Source organism: Vigna umbellata, chromosome 5 (genome assembly GCF_029865625.1).
Source record: "Vigna umbellata cultivar VRB3 chromosome 5, Vumbellata_1.0, whole genome shotgun sequence".
In the NCBI taxonomy this organism is placed as follows: domain Eukaryota; kingdom Viridiplantae; phylum Streptophyta; class Magnoliopsida; order Fabales; family Fabaceae; genus Vigna; species Vigna umbellata.
This window is the reverse complement of record NC_142169.1, coordinates 46,260,207-46,284,633: the sequence shown is the minus strand read 5'-3', so window position 1 is coordinate 46,284,633 and position 24,427 is coordinate 46,260,207. Positions and strand designations below refer to the sequence as shown.

Below are 24,427 nucleotides of genomic sequence, written 5' to 3'. Positions count from 1 at the left end.
CAAAGTTTTAAGTTTGGGGTTGTGATAACAGTTGAAAACTGTTATTTTTATGATTAAAATTGACACTAAAAGCAACCTTTACACTTAGAAACTAGCTTGAAATCATGCTTTTCTTTATATTTTTGGAAATAAGAGAGCTGGACAGGTTTATGCTTGATTTCAGTGTTTTTGTGCAGGTTTTAAGGTGAATTTGGTGAAAGAAGTGAAGAAGGAGAGAGTTGAAATCAGAAAAGACAACAAAAAGTGCAAAAAGGAGAAGCCGAAGTTACCGCTCAGCGGCAGTTTACCGCTGAGCGGCACTCTGGAAGTCACGTGAGGTCCGCTGAGGGGCAAAATGGCCGTTGAGGGGAGAAAACAAGTCACGTACTCACCGCTGAGCAGTATTTTACCGCTGAGCGGCACTTTAATGGGCTTGGACTTGACTTTTTGTAATTTACGAATGATATATAAGCTTTAGGGTTTCCTAGGGTTAGGCATCTTTGGCTGGAACGAAGCAAACACTCTCTCTTCCACCCCTTTGAAGGAGGATCTTGGATGCTGAGGCTTCCTCTTCACCTTTTTAGGGTTTATTCTTTCATTCTTTCATTGTAATTCATCTAGGTTCACCATGAATATGGTGAACTAAACTTTGTATGTTTGTTGGGGAATCAATGTAATCTTGTGAAACTCTCATATATGGAATCTGTTTTTACATCTTTTAATTAAGACTTATGCTTTCTTTTCATCATTAGTTAGGGTTTTTCCTCTTTGCTTAATGCTTGCATTGTTTAACTCATTCGATGCATGATTATTGGTTTTGTCGATACGGGCACGTACGGGGAAGTCTAGATCCGGGGAATTTCTCCCAATTTTATATTGGTTGTCATTAAGCTCCTGCACTTATGAACTGATCATTAGGAATGCTAGGAATTGTATGAACTCGTGATTAGGGAGAAGCCTTCTGGAAAGGTACATTAGAGAGTGGCATTAACAATGATGATTTGACTGTTGAATTCCTAAAAATATATGAGAGTGGATAAGATGAAATTGACCCCCAACAACATATTCATATCTATATTTCATTGAAAGTGTTTATCTTTTGCTTTTTGCCATTGATCAAAATTCATGCATACATGTTTATTTTCTGTCTTGCATATTAAACCCCAAATATTTCGTTTGTAAGTCTTAGTTAATCAAGAAACCACATAACTAAACTAGGCCGTGAGTCCTTTGGGAAGAACGATACTTGGTCTAACCAAGTTTATTACTTGAACGATTCGGTCATACTTGCCGATTGAAAACAAGTTTGTGACATCATAATTTGGTGTTCATAAATTTGTCCATCACCAGCTTTGACTCATATGGTCGTGGCCAATGGGAACTTGCCACGTGGCTGCCCTCTTCCTTCCCCAATTAGGGTTTCAAGTTGGGGAAAGGGCTTCCCCCTTTGTCGTCACGCGACCTGCGTTGCACCGTGAATAACAAAAAGGCTTCTTTGCTTCTCGCACTAGGATTTTCGAATGGAGATGGCTCACGGCTTCTGAATTTGATTTTTGTGTGGTTGTTAAATATGGTTTCTTCTTGCAGGTGATGTGTCGTGATCAATGAAGAAGAAGTTCATGGTGGTGACGCGAGGGAGGAGAAGATGATGGTGTTTCGAGTTTGGCGAACTCGTAGAGGCATGATGACGATGTTGGATTTTGAAGCGGCGGCAACATTGATGCACTAGTGTTCGACGAAGGAGATGACGACGAAATCAATTGGGATTCTGGCTTGGAGTTCGATTTGGGCGTTTAGTGTTCAAAGGATTTTTCGTATCGGATTGGGTTTTCTGGGTTTTGATTATGGTTTGATGATCTTTCCCTGCAGGTCGCAAATGGAGAAGACGACCATGCGAGGAGGATGGTGGGGAGTGCGGCGGTTTCGCCGTTGCAGATCCGGTGATGGTTTGATGCATGGAGGTTTCGGCCTATGGTTGCTCTGCTTGCAGCGCATGGTTGCGGCGCATGGTTGCGGCAAGGTAGTGACCGGCGTGATTGGCACGCGAGGAAGATGACGGTGGTTGTAGAAGATGTGACTCGGTTCTCGCCAGATGCGTGTTGATGGTGGTGGCTTCACGGTGGTGGCCTGACTTGTATCCGCGGCGGCTATCGGGATCTTGCGAGATGTTAGAAGTGAGGAAAGGTGGTTGTTCGTAAGAAGTACTGTGAGAAATTAAATGGTGAGAGAGAAGTAAGTTTGGAAGGGATTCCTAAACTAAAAGGAAGTTACGTGAGTTTATGCATGTGTGAGGTTGTGCTTTTCATTTCTTACGTATTGGAGAGATTGAGAGTTTTTGGTGTTTGATTTGGAAAGACCTAGGTCCTACTTTGGGCTTAGTGTTAGAAGTGTTTCTTTTGATTTGGAATGTGGTAGAAAATTAGGTGCAGAAGGAAGTAAGGCATGATAAATCATTGCAAAGTGAAAAGAGAAAAGGGGTTAGAGGTGTTTATTTTGGTGCGTACTGTATTGAAGAATGGTGGGTTCCGCGAGTTGAGATAGGGAAAAATAATATTAAATCGTAGAGAATATAGCAATGTATTAGTGGAGTGCGTGAGAGAGGTTAATCTGATTGTGTGGTTGAATCAGAGTGAGAGAAAAGGTTGAGTTTTAGTTTTGAAGTTAAAAGGAGAAAGGGTAGAATGTAGTAGTTAAATGAAAGAAGAAAAGAAAAACAAAGAGTGATGATTGCATGGGTCTCTGCTACGTCCTGGTGGTTACGAAAGTAAAGGTGTGGATTGGGGTTTAATGGGAGAATGAATAAGAGATGTGAGGGTGGGGCCGTGTGGGTCCACTTAGGAAAAGAAAAGTGAGAAGATGAAAATTTAGGATTTGTTTAAATATTAGGTGCAGGGTAGAAAGTATGATAATGTTATATTAATATAATATAGTTATATATATATATATATATATATATATATATATATATATATATATATATATATATATATATATATATAAGATGCAGGGGAGTACGTATGATATGTATAAAAGAGAAAGATGGAAGTTGCAAATGTTCGGAACATGATAATTTATAATATTATAATATGAATGAATGTTGGTAAGTTGGTTTAATATAAATATTACAAATGTTTGGTAAGCTTAATGGTTTAATATAAATATTATAATAGAATTATGAGTTTCATATTTTCAGCACTCCAATCATTCGGTACTTAATTCTTCTTTCAAATCATTCAATTAGCCTACAAAATAAAGGGAATCTTGCACAAAACCATTAAATTCACTTTCAACTCTCTTATTCACAAAACTAAAGCAAAAATATGAGTTCAAGCTAGTTTCTAAGTCTTAAAGGTTGCTTTTGGTATCAATTTTAAGCATAAAAATAACAGTTTTTCAACCTTTATCAGTGGACCTCCATAATTAGAGATCACAAGATGCATGGCGACTATACCATCCAATACTGGAATGAGTTAAAGGTAGCCTTGCATCGGAAGCATGTTCTAGCCTACTGATGACAAATTTATGAACACCGAAAAACGGCGCCAAAAACTTGTTTAACCCTCGGCAAGTATGACCGAATCGTATCAAGTAATAAAACTAGGTAAGACCAAGTATCGTTCTCCCAAAGGACTCACGGCCTAGTTAGTTATATGATTTGTTGATTATTTAAGACTTATGAACAATTAATTGTAGGTTTAAATGCAAAAGACAGTAATTAAACATGTATGCATGAATTTGATCAATGGAAAAGAGGATTACAAACACTTTAATGAATTAGATGGATGAGTATGTTGTTGGGGTTATCAATTTCATCTTATCCACTCTCATATACTTTTAGGAATTCATCATTCTTTTCATCAATGTTAATGCCACTCTCTAAATCACCTTGCAAGAAGGCCTATCCTTAATTACGAGTTCATACAATTCCTAGCATTCCTAATAATTATTTCTGAAGCGCAGAAGCTTAACGACAACCAACCCTCATATTACTATGTCTAGGCAATATGCTATTGGGAGAATTTCCCCGGATCTAGATTTCCCCGTACGTTCCCATATCGACAAAATCAATAATCATGGCATTGAATGAGTTAAACATTGCAAGCTTTAAGCAAAGAGGAAAAAACCTAACTAATGATGAAAGAAAGCATGTATCTTAAAATAAGATGTTGAAACACAAATTTCATATATGAGAGTTTCACAAGATTACATTGATTCCCCAACAACAATACAAGGTTTAGTTCACCATATTAATGGTGAAACTAGATGAACAATAATGAAAGAATGAAAGATAGAACCCTAGAAAGATGAGTAGGTAGCCTCAACATTCAAGATCTTCCTCCAAGGGGTGGAAAAGTGAGTGTTTGCTTCGTCTCAGCCAAAGATACAAACCCTAGGAAGACCTAAAGCTTATATATTATTCGTAATATTACAGAAAATTAGGCCCAAGCCCAAAATAATGCCGCTCAGCGGTAAGTGCGTGAGATTGATTCTTCCCCGCAGCGTCATTTTCACCCCTCAGCGGAGCCAACGTGGGTTTCTGAGTGCTGCTCAGCGGTAAACTGCCGCTAAGCGATAGTTGCGACTTCTCCTTTTGCACTTTTTGAATTCTTTTCTGATTCCATATCTATCCTTCTTCACTTCTTTCACCAAATTCACCTTAAAACCTGCATAAAACACTGAAATCAAGCATAAACCTGTCCAACTCTCTTATTTCCAAAAATATGAACAAAAACAGGATTCCAAGATAGTTTCTAAGTGTTAAAGGTTGCCTTTAGTATCAATTTTAATCATGAAAATAACAGTTTTTCAACTGTTATCACAACCCCAAACTTAGAACTTTGCTTGTCCTCAAGCAAACAAGATGTAACTCAATCTTCTACCAATCAATACAATGGTTTACTCCATTCAAAAATCCTCTTTTCAAGATAAGTAAAAACTTCAATTAAGCTCATGACAAAGACTTCAATCAAGACATACACATGCTTTAGTGTTCACAAAGTCGCTTAATATCCAACAAATGCTATTTTTCATGAATGATCAATCAACTAAGCATGGATGTTCATGTGCTCATGGAATATTTCCTCACTAGGTAAAGTGTTTCACTCAAACACAAGTGTATGAGAGGTAATCACTCATTCACTCTTCTATCACAATGTCACATAAATTGACTTTGCCTTTCATTTAACCACAATCAAATAAATTCACAAGCATGCATCATCACAAGGACTTTTCAATGGCTTATAACGTGGCTGGGCTAACAAGAAAATTGTTTTTTCTAGATCACAAAACCCTTGAGTTAAGAGAATCATATAAACACAATCATTCTTACTTTCCCCAACTTTCTTTTGCATTGAGCTTTGCTTTTTCTTTTCTTTTCTTTCTCTTTTTCTTTCTTTTTCACATACTTAATTCTTAGCTCTTAGCTCAATGCTTTCAATTCCCTTTCTATTTTCCAACAACCCCAAACTTGAACATTTGTCAATACCACAAAATATTTTCTACTTAACTCAAGGTAAACCTTTTGAACAAGGGTTTTCCAATCATGTTCAAGGCTAGGGGTTCAAAGGATAGAACACATAGTGTTCTCTTTCAGTGGCTAATTTCATGAAATTGGCTAATACAAGGGTTACCAACAAATGGCCTTGATCATATGATGCAAACAAGCAAGTAATTCAATCATAGAAAACCTAGGCAAAGTCATTCTTTCTTTCAAAGTAATAACATTCACAAACTCTAGAGCTCAAAACCTCACATATAAGTTCATTCACATTTGACATACACATCTTGCTTAATATCACAATCACAATCACAACATCATGCATTTGTTCACAAAGCTTGTGAACCATCTGTATAAGCATGTAATGTGCATATCTCAACATCAATCCATATCAAAGCATCATCAAGCATTACTTATCAAACAATCACAATCATAAGCAAACCATCAGACAAAGTTTCCAATTGAGTACATCAAACCTTATTCTAAAAACAATAAATAAGTTCAGAACATAATACCAAACAAAGCATAAGTCCTGCTCTAGTTATGATAACATTCATCAGTAAATGCTATCTCAACTCCTCATTAGTCTGAGCTGTCATTTGTATCCTCCTCTTCTTCCTCATCTTCAGCATCCTCAATGCATCATCCTCATCATCATCAGCATCATCTTCATCCATCTCCATAGCTGAAGCTTCAGCTGCTCCAGCTCTGTTGCCTTGTACCTGCTCCTCTAGCCAAGCTACCACATTATGGAACTCCTCCATAGTCCACCTGTGTGTTGGAGGTATCATACATTCCAACAATCATCTTAGTAGTGGCCACCTGCCCTCTGTGGATAGACTGTAACTGTGCACCTATAAGAGACATATACATGTCCCTCATTTGGAAAGGTTCTGCTTCATGTGTCTCAGCAGATGCCTGACTCTGTGCTTGCCCTCTTTCTCTGCGAGTACGGCGTGGTGGAACTGGCTAAGCTGCCTCCTCACCTCCACAGTATTGTCTGTAGTAGGCCTCATCAATTTCTTTCCTTGGCATTTCAAATGGTGGAGCAGAAGTATCCACCCCAGCTATCTTGCAGGGGTGTGTAATCAAAGAAGGATGTCCTAAGGGTGCTTTGTTTGTTGTGTTAGCACACACCCTTATCTCATCAACTATTACCTGTCCAATATTGACATTCAAGTTCCTGATTGCACAGTAAAGAAGGAGTGCCCTGCTAAGAGTGATGTTTGACACATGAGAACATGGCTGAATGTTGGCATGAGAAAACGTCATCCAATACTTTGCAAGAGGAGTCAAGTCAGTCCTCCTAATGTTCACCACAGAGCCAGTTCTATTCCTCTGAAAATGTCCTTCAGGTACACATAAAACTCTCTAAATCATCAAAATCAGTGCCTTCTTCCATACAGAGAGCAAACTGGCACTGCTCACCAGCCCACACAGTATCCAAGAAGTTGTTGATGGAATCAGGATCATACCTAATAGCATGGCCTCTGACATAGCCTAGGTGATAACAGTTGAAAAACTGTTATTTTCATGATTAAAATTGACACTAAAAGCAACCTTTACACTTAGAAACTAGCTTGAAATCATGTTTTTCCTCATGTTTTTAGAAATAAGAGAGCTGGACAGGTTTATGCTTGATTTCAGTGTTTTTGTGCAGGTTTTAAGGTGAATTTGGTGAAAGAAGTGAAGAAGGAGATAGATGAAATCAGAAAAGACAATAAAAAGTGCAAAAGGGGAAGCCGAAGTCACCGCTCAGTGGCAGTTTACCGCTGAGCGGCACTCAGGAGCTTGCGGGAGGTCCGCTGAGGGGAGCAAACAAGTCACGCACTCACCGCTGAGCGGTATTTTACCGCTGAGCGGCACTCTGGAAGTCACGTAAGGTCCGCTGAGGGGCAAAATGGCCGCTGAGGGGAGAAAACAAGTCACGCACTCACCGCTGAGCGGTATTTTACCGCTGAGCGGCACTTTAATGGGCTTGGACTTGACTTTTTGTAATTTACGAATGATATATAAGCTTTAGGGTTTCCTAGGGTTAGGCATCTTTGGCAGAAACGAAGCAAACACGCTCTCTTCCACCCCTTGGGGTAGATTGGGAGATGGTGACAGCTCTCCTCTTCTCTTTCTCGGGTTTTTCTATCTCTTTCATTCTTTCATTATTGTTCATCTAGGTTCACCATGAATATGGTGAACTAAACCTTGTATGTTTGTTGGGGAATCAATGTAATCTTTTGAAGCTCTCATATATGGAATTTGTGCTTGCATCTTAATCTAAGACTTATGCTTTCTTTCATCATTAGTTAGGGTTTTTCCTCTTTGCTCAATGCTTGCTTTGTTTAACTCATTCAATGCATGATTATTGGTTTTGTCGATACGGGAACGTACGGGGAAGTCTAGATCCGGGGAATTTCTCCCAATAGTATATTGGTTGCCTTAAGCTCCTGTGCTAAAAAAACTAATTATTAGGAATGCTAGGAATCGTATGAACTCATAATTAGGGAGAAGCCTTCTTGAAAGGTAATTTAGAGAGTGACATTAACAATGATGACTTGAATGTTGAATTCCTAAAATATATGAGAGTGGATAAGATGAAATTGACCCCCAACAACATATTCATATATATATATATTTCATTGAAAGTGCTTGTCTTTTGCTTTTGTCATTGATCAAAACCTCATGCATACATGCTTATTTTCGTCTTTTGCATAGTACAATCCAATTATTTTGTTCTTAAGTCTTAGCTAATCAAAGAATCACATAACTAAACTAGGCCGTGAGTCCTTTGGGAGAACGATACTTGGTCTTACCGAGTTTATTACTTGAAACGATTCAGTCATACTTGCCGATTGTTCAACAAGTTTGTGACATCATATTTTGGTGATCATAAATTTGTCCATCAAGTTTTTGGCGCCGTTGCCGGGGACTCTGGTTTAACTGGTTAATTTGTGTGATTATTGATTATCTTTGACTTATTTTTTTTATGTTATTTTTAAATTTCGAATTTTTATTTTATTTTTCTGTTTTTTATTTTTTTATTTTTTTTTTATTTTCTGAATATTATATCTTCTCTTATATCTTTTTGTGCTAACCAAATCTTTTCTAGGGTTTTGTGTTCTTGTGTATGCAGGAGGCAATTCGAACTAGGAGCAAGAAAACAACAGAACCTCTGCTTGAAGGATTAGAAGACAGTAGACGGAGGAGAAGAATCATAACATCTAGAGAACTTTTCCCTCCTCTGGAAACTCTGTTGCAACCATCAGCACAAGGTTCTGACAATAGCACAGAAAATATGGAGAATAATAATATCAGAAGAACTCTTGCTGATTACACCAACATAGCTGGACCTCAACACTTTAACAGCATAGCTAGACCTAGAGTCAATGCAGCCAATATGGAGGTCAAACCAGCACTGATCCAACTGGTGAAGAGTAATCAATTTAATGGGTTATCTCATGAAAGCCCATATGAGCACCTTACTACATTTAATGAAATTTGCAACACAGTGAAAATCAATGGGGTGCCAGACGAAGCAATCAAACTTAGTTTGTTTCCTTTCTCATTGGGAGGCAATGCTAAGCTTTGGTTGAACTCTTTTCCAGAAGGAAGTTTCACAGAGTGGGAAGCAGTGGTAACAAAGTTTTTGAACAAGTACTTTCCACAATCAAAGGTGACAAAAGGCAAGCAAGAGATATCTTCATTTAAGCAGGGCATGGAAGAATCACTGGGGCATGCATGGGATAGATACAAAAGTCTGCTAAGAAAAACACCCACGCATGGCTTCAAAGAAGAAGAAGTAGTCCTAACTTTCCTTGGAGGTCTTGGTTCACAAACTAAGATGATGCTTCATGCCTCAGCAGGAGGAAACATTAAATGGAAAACTCCAGAGGAAGCAACTGAAATTATTGAAAATATGGCTACTAATGACAATGAACTCAACATTGAAAAAGGAGATTTTAGTCAGAAGGAGTTGTTACAATCAAATGAGGCTTTGCTTATTCAAAATAGAATTATCGCTCAACAGCTTGAAGAAGTAACTATGAAACTTTCTCAAATACCACAAGAAATACAACAGGTCTCAATGGTTCAAGTGCAACAACAAAAATGGCAGATGCAATTTACTCCAGTTGAGAAAACAACAAAGCTTGAAGAGACTTTCCAAAGATTATTGAAGACAAATGCGTCTTATTGTCATAATGTGGATGTAGCATTTAAAAAAATGGAGGTTTATGTTGAGAGAATTGTTGACGAGATGAAACATGATAATCTTGGAAAGGAGTGTAAAACTGTTGTGACTAGAAGTGGTAGAGTGTTAGAGGAGAGACAAAAAGAAAGAGAAGAGAAAGAAAATGAGAGTGAGAGTGAAAAAGAAACATGTGAGTGGAAAGAAAGAGTTGAGAGAGAGAAAAAGCAAAAAGAAGAAGAGGAGAGGAGAAAAAAAAAAGAGAGAGAAGAGAGAGAGGAGAGACAGAAAGAAAAAGAGTATGAAAAGCCACTTCCTTATCCAAAGAGTTATTCAAGGAAGGAGAAAGAAAAGCAGTTGGAAAGATTCATGGAATTGTTTAAGAAGTTGGAGATCACTATACCATTCTCTGAAGCATTGCAACAGATGCCAGCATATGCAAAATTTTTGAAGGAACTTCTCACAAAGAAACACAAGTACATTGAGAAGGAAACTATCAATATACAGGGCAACTGCAGTGCAATCATACAGAAACTACCTCCTAAACTTAAAGATCCAGGAAGCTTCACTATTCCATGCACCATAGGAGATGTGAAAGTTGGAAGAGCATTGATTGATTTGGGAGCTAGCATTAATCTAATGCCGCTATCCATGTGCAGAACAATTCAGGGGTTGGAAATTAAACCAACCAGAATGGCTCTTCAATTGGCGGACAGGTCTCTTAAGTATCCATATGGAGTGGTTGAAGATGTTCTAGTGAAGGTTGATAAATTTGTATTCCCAGTGGATTTTATTGTGATGGAGATGGAAGGAACTAGTGATGTTCCTCTTATTCTTGGGAGACCTTTTATGAAGACTGCTAGAGTTTTGATTGATGCAGAGAATGGTAAGCTTAAATTGAGAGTTGATGATGAAGAAGTCACTTTTGACGTATCCAAGGCCATGACATATCCAAATGATGACAAAACATGTTTTCAATTTGATGAACTTGACGAAGTTTGTATGGTGCAAGAAAGGATGGTGCGAAATATTTCTCCATTAGAAAAAACTCTCATTGATGCATGTGAAAATTTAGATGAAGAAGAAGAGAAATTGATTGATGAATGTCTGATGGACTTGGAAACATTGAAAAAGAGTCCAGAGGAAGATCCAAGATTTGAAATAATTGATAAGGAAGAAACAGTCAAAACACAGACACCAGAATTAAAAAGATTGCCATCACATCTGAAATATGTGTTTCTAGAAGAAGATGGAACAAAGCCAGTCATCATCAATAACTCTTTATCTCTACAAGAAGAAGAGCAATTGATAGAAATTCTGAAAGCCAACAAAGAAGCAATTGGGTGGTCAATATCAGATCTCAAAGGTATTAGCCTAACTTACTGCATGCACAAAATTTTTATGGAAGAAGATTATAAACCAAGTGCTCAACCACAGAGAAGGTTAAATCCTGTTATGAAGGAGGTTGTCAGAAAAGAAGTGTTGAAACTGTTAGAAGCTGGTATCATCTATCCAATCTCTAACAGTGAATGGGTGAGTCCAGTACAGGTGGTTCCAAAGAAAGGTGGGATGACAGTAATTTATAATGATAAGAATGAACTTATTCCTACTCGGACAGTTACTGGTTGGCGTATGTGCATTGATTACAGGAAGCTGAATAAAGCTACTAGGAAAGATCATTTTCCTCTTCCTTTCATGGATCAGATGCTAGAAAGGTTATCAGGGCAGGCTTTCTATTGTTTTCTAGATGGATATTCTGGATATAATCAAATTGTGGTGGATCCAAAAGACCAGGAGAAGACGGCTTTTACTTGTCCTTTTGGTATCTTTGCGTATAGAAAGATGCCTTTTGGATTATGTAATGCTCCAGCTACGTTTCAGAGGTGTATGCAGGCAATCTTTGCGGATCTTTTAGAAAAATGCATTGAAGTATTCATGGATGATTTCTCAGTTTTTGGAAATTCTTTCCAAAGATGTTTGGCTAATTTGAACACTGTCCTCAAATGATGTGTTCAGACAAATCTTGTTTTGAATTGGGAAAAATGTCATTTCATGGTAACTGAAGGAATTGTATTGGGGCATAAAATTTCTGCTAAAGGAATTGAGGTAGACAAAGCTAAAGTAGAAGTCATTGAGAAACTACCTCCACCAACAAATGTAAAGGGGATTAGAAGTTTTCTTGGTCATGTTGGGTTTTATAGAAGATTTATCAAGGATTTCTCAAAAATTGCTAAACCATTGAGTAATCTTTTAATGAAGGATGCACCTTTTGTGATGAATGAAGATTGTTTGAAAGCTTTTGAGACATTGAAGAAGAAGTTAGTGTCAGCTCCAGTAATTGTAGCACCAGATTGGAATCAAAATTTTGAATTAATGTGTGATGCAAGTGATTATGCAATAGGAGTTGTCCTTGGCCAACGGAAGGAACAAAAGTTTCATCCAATTTATTATGCTAGCAAGGTTCTGAATGATGCTCAATTGAATTATGCTACAACCGAGAAAGAATTTCTTGCTATTGTGTATGCTCTAGAGAAATTTAGACCTTATCTTATTGGGTCCAAGGGTCTATACAGATCATGCAGCTATTAAATATTTGTTGACAAAACCAGATTCTAAGCCACGTCTGATTAGATGGGTTTTACTATTGCAAGAATTTGATGTAGACATTCGTGATAAGAAAGGAAGTGAAAACTTAATTGCTGATCATTTGTCACGATTAGTCAACAATGAAGTCACTAGCAAGGAGTCTGAAATCTGGGAATCTTTTTCAGATGAATCACTCATGTATATTCAGCAGAGACCCTGGTTTGCTGATATGGCTAATTTCAAAGCTGCAAGGGTCATGCCGGAAGACTTAACTTGGCAACAAAGAAAGAAATTGTTGCACGATGCCAAGCAGTTTGTATGGGATGATCCTTATTTGTTCAAAATTGGAGCAGATAATCTTCTGAGGAGATGTGTTACAAATGAAGAAGCAGAAGGAATTCTCTGGCATTGTCATGATTCACCTTATGGAGGACATTTTAATGGAGAAAGAACAGCAGCAAAAGTCCTTCAATCAGGATTTTATTGGCCAACTTTGTTTAAAGATGCTCATAATCATGCTAGAAATTGTGACAAATGTCAAAGAGCAGGGACAATCACTAAACGTCATGAGATGCCTTTACAAGGTATTTTAGAGGTTGAGGTTTTTGATTGTTGGAGTATTGACTTTGTTGGACCCTTCCCTCCATCTTTCAACAATGAATATATTCTGGTAGCAGTGGATTATGTGAGTAAATGGGTGGAAGCATTAGCTTGTCCTAAAAATGATGCTAGCACGGTAATTAAATTCCTGAAGAGGCAGATATTCTCACGTTTTGGCACTCCAAGAGTGTTGATCAGTGATGGAGGATCTCATTTTTGCAATTATCAGCTAGAGAAAGTACTCAAACACTATGGAGTAAAACATAAGGTAGCTGCACCTTATCATCCACAAACCAATGGACAAGCTGAGGTATCTAACAGGGAGATAAAAAGGATCCTGGAAAAAACAGTGACTTCATCAAGAAAGGATTGGTCTCTCAAATTGGATGATGCTCTTTGGGCTTATAGGACAGCAATGAAGACGTCTATGGGATTATCACCATTTCAACTAGTCTATGGGAAAGCATGCCATTTGCCTGTAGAATTGGAGCATAAAGCATTATGGGCTTTGAAATTCTTGAATTTTGATCCTTATGAAACTAAATGCACACGCAGACGGCAGATTTTGGAGCTTGAAGAAATGCGATTACATGCATATGATTCATCCAAGGCTTACAAAGACAAAATTAAATTTTATCATGACAGAAAGTTGGTGAATAGAGTTTTCAATCCAGGACAACAGGTGTTATTGTTCAATTCAAGATTGAAGATATTTCCTGGGAAGCTGAAGTCAAAGTGGTCAGGACCATATGTGATAAAAGAAGTGCATCCGCATGGAGCAATTGAAATATTTAATCCAGTTGCTGCTGATCCACAAAGAAGTTGGGTGGTGAATGGTCAACGTCTCAAACCTTATCTAGGGGGAGAGGTGCAACAATTTTCCACAATGATGTTGTTGGTTGATCCTTGAAAGTTTGGGTCAGGCTCGTGACGTTAAACAAGCGCTCACTGGGAGGCAACCCAATGTTTTGTAAGTATTATCTGTTTTTAGATTAGGGTTTGATGTACTCTATTTGAAACCTGGTTTCTGGTGATGGTTTGCTATTAACTGTGATTGTGTGATAAGTAATACTGAATGATGCTTATGATTAATTGATGTTGAGATGATGTGCACATTAAAATGCTTATACAGGTGATTCACAAGCTTTGTGAACAAATGCATGATATCATGATTGTGATTGTGAAATTAAGCAGGATGTATATGTCAAATGTGAATGAGCTTATATGTGAGATTTTGAGCTCCAGAGTTGTTATTGTTGAATGCTATTACTTTGAAAGCATGAATGATTTTGCCCAGGTTTTCTATGAGTGAATCAATTGCTTGTTTTGCATCATATGATCAAGGCCGTTTGTTGGAAACCTTTTTATTGGCCAAATTTGTAGAAGTTAGCCCACTAAAAGAGAACACTTTGTGTTCAATCCTTTTGAACCCTTAGCCTTGAATATACACTGAAACCTTTGATTGAAAAATCTTTACCTTGAGTTAAGTAGAAGATCTTGTGTGGTATTGTTAAATGTTCAAGTTTGGGGTTGTTGGGAAAACATGAAAAACATTGAGCTAAGAGCTAAAAAGTAAGAATATGCAAAGAAAAAGAAAAGAAAAGAAAAAGAAGCAAAGCTCAATGCAAAGGCAAAAGAAAGTTGGGAAAGAATAAGATGATTGTGTTGTTATGATTCTCTTAACTCAAGGATTTTGTGATCCAGAAAAACCAATTTTCTTGTTAGCCCAGCCACATTATAAGCCATAGAAAAGTCCTTGTGATGATGCATGCTTGTGAATGTTTTTGATTGTGGTAAAATGAAAGGCAAAGTTGATTCATGTAACATTGTGATAGTAGAGTGAATGAGTGATCATCTCTTATACACTTGAATGTGAGTGAAACACTTGACTTAGTGAGGAAATATCACATGAACACATGAACATCCATGCTTAATTGATTGATCATTCATGAAAATAGCATTTGTTGGAATTTAAATGACTTTGTGAACACTAAAGCATGTGCACATCTTGATTGAACTCTTGGTCATAAGTTTGAGTGAAGTTTTTACTTATCTTGAAAAGAAGATTTTTGAATGAAGTGAACCATCATATGAATTGGTTTAAAGATGGAGTTACATCTTATTTGCTTGAGGACAAGCAAAGTTTTAAGTTTGGGGTTGTGATAACAGTTGAAAAACTGTTATTTTCATGATTAAAATTGACACTAAAAGCAACCTTTACACTTAGAAACTAGCTTGAAATCATGTTTTTCCTCATGTATTTAGAAATAAGAGAGCTGGACAGGTTTATGCTTGATTTCAGTGTTTTTGTGCAGGTTTTAAGGTGAATTTGGTGAAAGAATTGAAGAAGGAGAGAGATGAAATCAGAAAAGACAATAAAAAGTGCAAAAGGGGAAGCCGAAGTCACCGCTCAGCGGCAGTTTACCGCTGAGCGGCACTCAGGAGCATGCGGGAGGTCCGCTGAGGGGAGCAAACAAGTCACGCACTCACCGCTGAGCGGTATCACTAGTGCAGAAAGGGGTTTTAACGTCTCCCAATAGACGTCCGTCCACAAAAGCCCCAACGTATATAATTGACCGGTGGCATATTAGTAAATAAGTGGAACTGTAGACGTCCGTCCTGGGGCTAGCCGGACGTCTATAATGTTATGAACGTCCGTCCTTGGAGACGGACGTTTATAGGCTGAACAAAGTGAACACGTGTCAGCCCTTTGGACGTCCGTCCTTGGTCGCGACGGACGTTTATAATGTTATGGACGTCCGTCCTGGGGGACGGACGTTTAATAGGCTGAACTAGTAAACACCTATCAGCTCTTTGAACGTCCGTCCTTGCCCGAGACGGACGTTTAACTTGAGTGAACGTCCGTCCTAGGTGACGGACGTTTATTGGGCTGAACAGTGAAAATCCATGTGCAGGCTTTGAACGTCCGTCCCTGGCCGAGACGGACGTTTATACTTGAGTGAACGTCCGTCCTAAGTGACGGACGTTCATTAGGCTGAACAGTGAAAATCCATGTGCAGGCTTTGAACGTCCGTCCGTGGCCGAGACGGACGTTTATACTTGAGTGAACGTCCGTCCTAAGTGACGGACGTTCATTTGGCTGAACAGTGAAAACCATTTGCAGGCTTTGAACGTCCGTCCCTGGCCGAGACGGACGTTTATACTTGAGTGAACGTCCGTCTTAAGTGACGGACGTTCATTTGGCTGAACAGTGAAAACCATTTGCAGGCTTTGAACGTCCGTCCCTGGCCGAGACGGACGTTTATACTCTAGCGAACGTCCGTCCTCGGAGACGGACGTTAAAAGGCTGAACGTTTATACCCATTGCAGCCCTTAGACGTCCGTCTCAGGGGGACGGACGTCTACGAGGCTGAACGTTTCAATTTCCCAAGTAGGGAACTTACACGTCCGTTTTGGGAGGGCTCAGACGTCTACGAGGCTGAACGTTTCAATTTCCCAAGTAGGGAACTTACACGTCCGTTTTGGGAGGGCTCGGACGTCTATAATAAACACAGACGTCCGTGCCCCTATAACGGACGTTTAAGGTACTGACAGGGTGGTTGGATATTTAATTCTCTTCAGGCCCTCAACGTCAGTCCTACGCGGGCACGGACGTCTATAATATTATAGACGTCCGAGCCCGTATAACGGACGTTTAATGTACTGACAGGGTGGTTGGATATTTAATTCTCTTCAGGTCCAGAGACGTCCCATATGCGGGGCCCGACGTTTATACTATTATAGACGTCAGAGCCCTCGTAGGACGGACGTTGAGGATCTGCCATGGGGAGTTGAAACGTTCAGTTTGTTCAATATAATAGACGTCAGCTCCCCAAAACGGACGTTTAAACCCACCCGCGAATATCATTTTTAAATCATCAAAGACGTCACATTAGTGACGAACCTGACGTCTATACTCTTATAGACGTCCGTCCACAAGCGCGCCGGACGTCTAAGAGTATAATATCGTGCTCCCGCGAACCAGTGACCAGTTAACGTTTGGAAACGCACTGTTCATCGTCTTCCTCCGCAAAACGCTGCTGCGCCATTGATTTCCAGGTGAGTTTTCTCGTTTTTGGACCGTTTAAATTCATTTTCAATCCGATTACATTGCTCTGTGATGAAATACCTTTGATTTGAACCGATTAAAAATCGTTTTCGGTCCGTTTTTTTGTAGACTCTTGCGTGTTCTTGGAGGCTTCTTTGACTGTTTTTGGACTGCGTTTTAGGCCGTTCACTCCTCCGTTTTCATCATTTTCATTTCGAATCTACTTTCCAGGTTAGCTTGTTGGTTGAAATTTTTTTGTATGCATGTAATTGAGTTTTGTGAATGCACGTTTTTTACTGTAAAATGTGACTGCGTAATTGGCTTTTGAATATATCTGTATTAGTTGTGTATTATATAAGTATCAAATCATTGAGTGACACTTAGTTCCCGTTTGAAATTTAAGACAAACGATTAATCTTTTAATCGTTTGTGTTAAATTTTGAATTGTCCGATTGGACAGTTTGAGAAAATTAATTTCCATAATTTGCAATTCCATGTCATTTGGAGTTTAAGGATAAGATTGATAAAATTTCGGTTCAGGGGGGAGGAGGCGGACGTATATATAGACGTCCGTCCAGACACAACGGACGTTTATATAGGCGTCCGTCCAGACACAACGGACGTTCATGTAAACGTCCCTCCTGACACAACGGACGTTCATGTCGACGTCCGTCATGACACAACGGACGTTCATGTAGACGTCCGTGCTGACACAACGGACGTTTTACAGAGACGTCCGTCCTGCCACAACGGACGTTCATGTAGACGTCCGTGCTGACACAACGGACGTTTACAGAGACGTCCGTCCTGCCACAACGGACGTCTGAGCGACGTCACCCACATAAACGTCGGGCGTACGGTGGACGTCAAAAGGCCAAAATATCGGACGTTAAAACCCCTTTCTGCACTAGTGTATTTTACCGCTGAGCGGCACTCTGGAAGTCACGTAAGGTCCGCTGAGGGGCAAAATGGCCGCTGAGGGGAGAAAACAAGTCACGCACTCACCGCTGAGCGGCACTTTAATGGGCTTGGACTTGACTTTTTGTAATTTACGAATGATATATAAGCTTTAGGGTTTCCTAGGGTTAGGCATCTTTGGCAGAAACGAAGCAAACACGCTCTCTTCCACCCCTTGGGGTAGATTGGGAGATGCTGACAGCTCTCCTCTTCTCTTTCTCGGGTTTTTCTATCTCTTTCATTCTTTCATTATTGTTCATCTAGGTTCACCATGAATATGGTGAACTAAACCTTGTATGTTTGTTGGGGAATCAATGTAATCTTTTGAAGCTCTCATATATGGAATTTGTGCTTGCATCTTAATCTAAGACTTATGCTTTCTTTCATCATTAGTTAGGGTTTTTCCTCTTTGCTCAATGCTTGCTTTGTTTAACTCATTCAATGCATGATTATTGGTTTTGTCGATACGGGAACGTACGGGGAAGTCTAGATCCGGGGAATTTCTCCCAATAGTATATTGGTTGCCTTAAGCTCCTGTGCTAAAAAAACTAATTATTAGGAATGCTAGGAATCGTATGAACTCGTAATTAGGGAGAAGCCTTCTTGAAAGGTAATTTAGAGAGTGGCATTAACAATGATGACTTGAATGTTGAATTCCTAAAATATATGAGAGTGGATAAGATGAAATTGACCCCCAACAACATATTCATATATATATATATATTTCATTGAAAGTGCTTGTCTTTTGCTTTTGCCATTGATCAAAACCTCATGCATACATGCTTATTTTCGTCTTTTGCATAGTACAATCCAATTATTTTGTTCTTAAGTCTTAGCTAATCAAAGAATAACATAACTAAACTAGGCCGTGAGTCCTTTGGGAGAACGATACTTGGTCTTACCGAGTTTATTACTTGAAACGATTCGGTCATACTTGCCGATTGTTCAACAAGTTTGTGACATCATATTTTGGTGATCATAAATTTGTCCATCACTAGGTAATTCTCAGGTGGATAATCACCAATCTTCCTTGCATTGGTGTAGAATTCTTTCACCACAGCTATATTGGCAGGTGTAGGGTATGTGGCCAGCTTCCCCCAATCATTTCCCAACAATTACTCTCCAAATTGAGGAGCAAAATTAGGTATCATTCCAACCTTCCTCTCCATAAGGAGTCTCCTATCTTGGACCACCTTGAAGTGCTTCTCATGTTTGCGAGATAGGAACTTACTAGAATGGGGTTGTTCTGGTTCCTTTTCTTTTCTTTTTGATGCCATGGTGTTCACTCTTTTGCCTGAAGAGGATGCCATTCCTACATCAAACACAGATTACAAAACCACAAAACATGTTGTTAATAATTAGTAAACCACAAACGACACATTATTTCGAAGCTAAACCACCGTTGAGGGTCAAAATCACCCCTCAGCGCCACCAGTGCAGCAATCCAGAATACAATCCAGTAAAAATAACATGTTTGTCAGAGTGCCGCTCAGCGGCAATTTACACCCTGAGCAATGACTCTGCAGATTTTTGAAAAATGCACTTTTAACTTATCATAACTCCACCCACATGCAATTTTCAGTCTTCCAGATCAAAATCATTCAGTTTAATCGGTTCAAACATCAATTAAATCATTAAATCATGCATAGAATTCAAAACCCCTAAAATTTCATGCTTCAACAATCAAATTCAACTCAAGAACCCTAGAATGAAAAATGCTTGACTTACTTGGGTGGAGATGCTAGATGAATGGAGAATGTTTTCAAGCTATGATGCTTTCTTCCAACCCTAAACTTAGATGAAAAACTAGAGAGAAAGTGAGTGGAAGGGAGATTTTCTCAAGAGGGATGAGGGAAAAGTTGTACAAAACCTTTCAAAATGTATGTAGGAGTGTGTGTGCAGAGAAGAATATGAAAAGAGAGGCCAAGGCGCAACTTAGGGTATAAAAATACCCTAATGGGCTCGGGTTCCGCTAAGGGGCAACCTAAGCTCAGTCTGCGACACTACCGCTCAGCGGCACTTTCGGGAAGTGCTCCTCTTCTTCCTATCTTAAACTAGGTGCCTCCTACACATGCCCCTCACTTGCTCCCTGCACTTAAATTCTCAGATCACTCATGCAAGTCCCTATCATGCAACTAAAGTAGAACAAACAAAAATATAATCAATCAACTGGGTTGCCTCCCAGGTAGTGCTTGTTTAACGTCACGAGCCTGACCCCAAATCCACCAACACCCATCAGTAGGTGTAAATCTTTCTTACCTTCACCCATCAGTAGGTGTAACAAACCTAGTATCTTTCAGTAGATACTTAACCACCTAGCATCCTTCAGTAGATGCTATACCCAAAAATTTTACAGAAATAATGTCCAACTGATTAAAAATTACAAAACCAAAATAAAATCAAAAGAAAAAGTTGTTCTTAAATCACTGGAATGCCTTCCAGCAAGCGCTCTTTTAACGTCATTAGCTTGACCCAATAAAGTTCAAGTTCCTTCTTCATGGTTGATGTTCATAGCCCACCAACTCCTCAACTGCTTTCGGTACACTTTATTGACTCTTCTAGAATGTGGAGACTCTATCTCTATCATCTCATTTTCTGTGTAGCCTTTCACCACCCACAACTTTTTTTGAATCTCACAGGTGTACCAAGTTGGAGTCGTTCTTTCATCCAGTCATCATGGACTTTTCTTCCTCTTCCAATCTTTTCTTTCTCCTGTATCTGAAACACCAAACAATGTTTACCTTTAACCTGTGCTTTTCATCTTCAGGGCTAGTCATGAGTACATCTTGAAATGCAGATTTATGACTAGCTTCTTCTTCCTGCATTTGCCTCTCTTCTTTGAAGACATCTGCAACAACTCTTTCTTCTCGGTCTTGGAGTACCACTATACCTTCATTCACATCAATGATGGCTTTGGCCGTTTTCATAAACGGTCTTCCAAGAATAATGGGTATCTTCTCAGTCTCCATCTCCATCACCACAAAGTCTGCCAAGAACTGTAGTTTGCCGACACAAACTATAATATCCTCTACTATTCCATAGGGTTTCTTCGAGGATCCATCTGCCATTACTAAATTAACCTTTATAGGCTTCACATCAACATCACCAATCTGCTCAAGTAAAGAATAAGGTATCAAGTTAACACTTGATCCTAAATCAAGTAAAGCCTTCTTTATCCTTTTCTTCCCTATTGTGCATGGAATGGAGAAACCTCCTGGATCTTTTGATTTTGGAGGGAATGACTCCTTCTTAACAGCTTTATACTTCTTTGTATCATCATCTCTACGTCTTTTCTTTGTAGAGACTTCTTCCTCAGGTTTTGTATAAACTACAATATGCTGTAATATCTCCTTCCAAGGTACATCATTGTCCACCATCTTGAATAATTATGTAAAATCAAATTGTTTCTCTTGGTTTATTGGAAAAGGAAAACTATCTTTACTCTTTATCTCTCTTCTCTCTCCTTTCTCTTTTCTCTCTTCTTTCTCTTTTCTCTCTTCTTTCTCTTTTCTCTCTTCTTTTTCTTTCTCTCTGTCTAACTCAACTGTTTCAACATTTGCATTCTCCAACACTTTACATTCCTCCCTAGGGTTAACCTCAGTATTAGCCGCAAAATTTTTGTCAGGCCTTTCTTCCAACTGCTTGGTAATCTGACCCATTTGAATCTTCAAGTTCTTAATAGCAACTTCAATACTCTTTTGAGAAGATTCAGTTTTTTGTATGAATTGTTGAAGAGTTTCTTCCAACCTTGATGATCTTTCATTAAGTATAGAAATTTGTTGCCATAAGGTTGGTTGTTGTTGTTGCTTGTTAAATTGCCCAGTCTGTCCAGCTTGCCCACTTTGTCCTTGACCAATGCTTGGGTGTGGTTTCCACCCATGATTGAAATTCCCCTGACGGTATGAAAATTGATTGGCCATGAAGTTAACATCCTCTAAAGCATTTGCTGGAAAAGCGCATTGACCATTGATATGGTCACCCCCACATAATTCACACAACTGTGGTTGAACCTGTGCAACAGTCTTTAACTCTTTTGGCAGTTGTGCAAGCGTTTTTGTGAGAGTCTCCAATTGTTGAGTTAGTATCTTATTATGTGCTAGCAAGGCATCATTGGTTTGTAACTGTAGAACTCCTTTTTGTTGAATAGGAGCTCCTCTTTCACTGTTTAGTTCATTATCACTTGTAGCCATATTTTCAATAATTTATGTAGCTTCCTCTGGAGTTTTCCATTTGATATTTCCTCCTGCTGAGGCGTCAAGCATCATCTTGGTTTGTGAACCAAGACCACTAAGGAAGATAAGGACTACTTCCACATCGTCAAAACCATGTGTGGAAGTTTTTCTTAATAAGCTTTTATATTTGTCCCATGCATGACCGAGTGATTCCTCCATGCCTTGCCTGAATGATGAAATCTCTTGCTTTCCTTTATTTACTTTTGATTATGGAAAGTATTTGTTTAAAAACTTTGTCACCATTGTTTCCCACTCTATAAAGCTTCCTTCTGGAAAAGAATTCAACCAAAGCTTAGTGTTGCCTCCTATTGAGAATGGAAACAGGTGATGGACAAATTTATGAACACCAAAATATGATGTCACAAACTTGTTTTTCAATCGGCAAGTGTGACCGAATCGTTCAAGTAATAAACTTGGTAAGACCTAGTATCGTTCTTCCCAAAGGACTCACGGCCTAGTTTAGTTGTGTGGTTTCTTGATTAGCTAAGACTTAAAGACGAAATATTTAGATTTTTATATGCAAAAGACGAAAATTAAATATGTATGCATGAAGTTTTGATCAATGGCAAAAAGCAAAAGATAAACACTTTCAATGAAATTTATGTATGAATATGTTGTTGGGGGTCAATTTCATCTTATCCACTCTCATATATTTTAGGAATTCAACATTCAAATCATCATTGTTAATGACACTCTCTAAAGTACCTTTCAAGAAGGCTTCTCCCTAATCACGAGTTCATACAATTCCTAGCATTCCTAATGATCAGTTCATAAGTGCAGGAGCTTAACGACAACCAATATCATATTGAGAGAAATTCCCCGGATCTAGACTTCCCCGTACGCGCCCGTATCGACAAAACCAATAATCATGCATCGAAAGAGTTAAACAATTCAAGCATTAAACAAAGAGGAAAAACCCTAACTAATGATGAAAGAAAGCATAAGTCTTAATTAAAGATGTAAAAACAGATTCCATATATGAGAGCTTCAAAAGACTACATTGATTCCCCAACAAACATACAGAGTTTAGTTCACCATATTCATGGTGAACCTAGATGAATTACAATGAAAGAATGAAAGATAAAACCCTAAAAAGGTGAAGAGGAAGCCTCAGCATCCAAGATCCTCCTTCAAAGGGGTGGAAGAGAGAGTGTTTGCTTCGTTCCAGCCAAAGATACCTAACCCTAGGAAGCCCTAAAGCTTAAATACCATTCGTAAATTACAAAAAATTAGGTCCAAGCCCATTAAAGTGCCGCTCAGCGGTAAAATACCGCTCAACGGTAAGTGCGTGTCTTGTTTTCTCCCCTCAGCGGCCATTTTGCCCCTCAGCGGATCTCCCGTAAGCTCCTGAGTGCCGCTCAGCGGTAAACTGCCGCTGAGCGGTGACTTCGGCTTCTCCTTTTGCACTTTTTGATGTCTTTTCTGATTCCATATCCCTCCTTCTTCACTTCTTTCACCAAATTCACCTTAAAACCTGCACAAAAGCGCTGAAATCAAGCATAAACCTGTCGAGCTCTCTTATTTATGAAAATATGCAGAAAAGCATGATTTCAAGCTAGTTTCTAAGTGTAAAGGTTGCTTTTAGTGTCAATTTTAATCATGAAAATAACAGTTTTTCAACTGTTATCAACAGGCTAAGTTTGATTGCTTCGTCCGGCACCGCATTTATCTTTACTGTGTTGTAAATCTCATTAAAAGTTGTAAGGTGCTCATATGGGCTTTCGTGAGACAACCCATTAAATTGGTTACTCTTCACCAGTTGGATTAATGCTGGTTTCACCTCCATATTAGTTGCATTGACTCTTGGTCTTGCTATGCTGTTAAAATGCTGAGGTCCAGCTACATTAGTATAATCAGCAAGAGTTCTTCTGGCATTGTTATTCTCCATCTCCTCAGTGCTATGGTCAGAACTTTGTGGTGATGGTTGTAACAGAGTTTCCAGAGAAGGAAAAAGTTCTCTAGATGTACGGATTCTTCTCCTCCGTCTACTCTCGTCCAAACCTTCAAGAAGAGGTTCTGTAGTTTTCTTGCTCCTAGTTCGGATTGCTTCCTGCATACACAAGAAAACAAATCCCTAGAAAAATTGGTTAGCACAAAAAGATATAGAAGAAGATATAAGATCAAAGATAAAAAGATAAAATAAAAATAGAAAAATAAAATAAAAACAGAAAAATAAAATAAAAAAAAATAAAATAAAAACAGAAAAATAAAATAAAATAAAATAAAATAAAATAAAATGAAATCAAACAGAAATTCAAATTTCAAAATTCAAAATTCAAGTCAAAGATAATCAACAATCACACAAATGAACTAGTTAAACCACGAGTCCCCGACAACGACGCCAAAAA

The 24,427-nt window shown here is 38.7% G+C and overlaps 1 pseudogene; it reads right to left on the bottom strand.

Moving 5' to 3' along the window:
* Window positions 1-1,948: 1,948 nt before the first annotated feature.
* The window catches only part of LOC124824653 (uncharacterized), a 37,810-nt pseudogene continuing 15,331 nt past the window's right edge, over window positions 1,949-24,427 (bottom strand).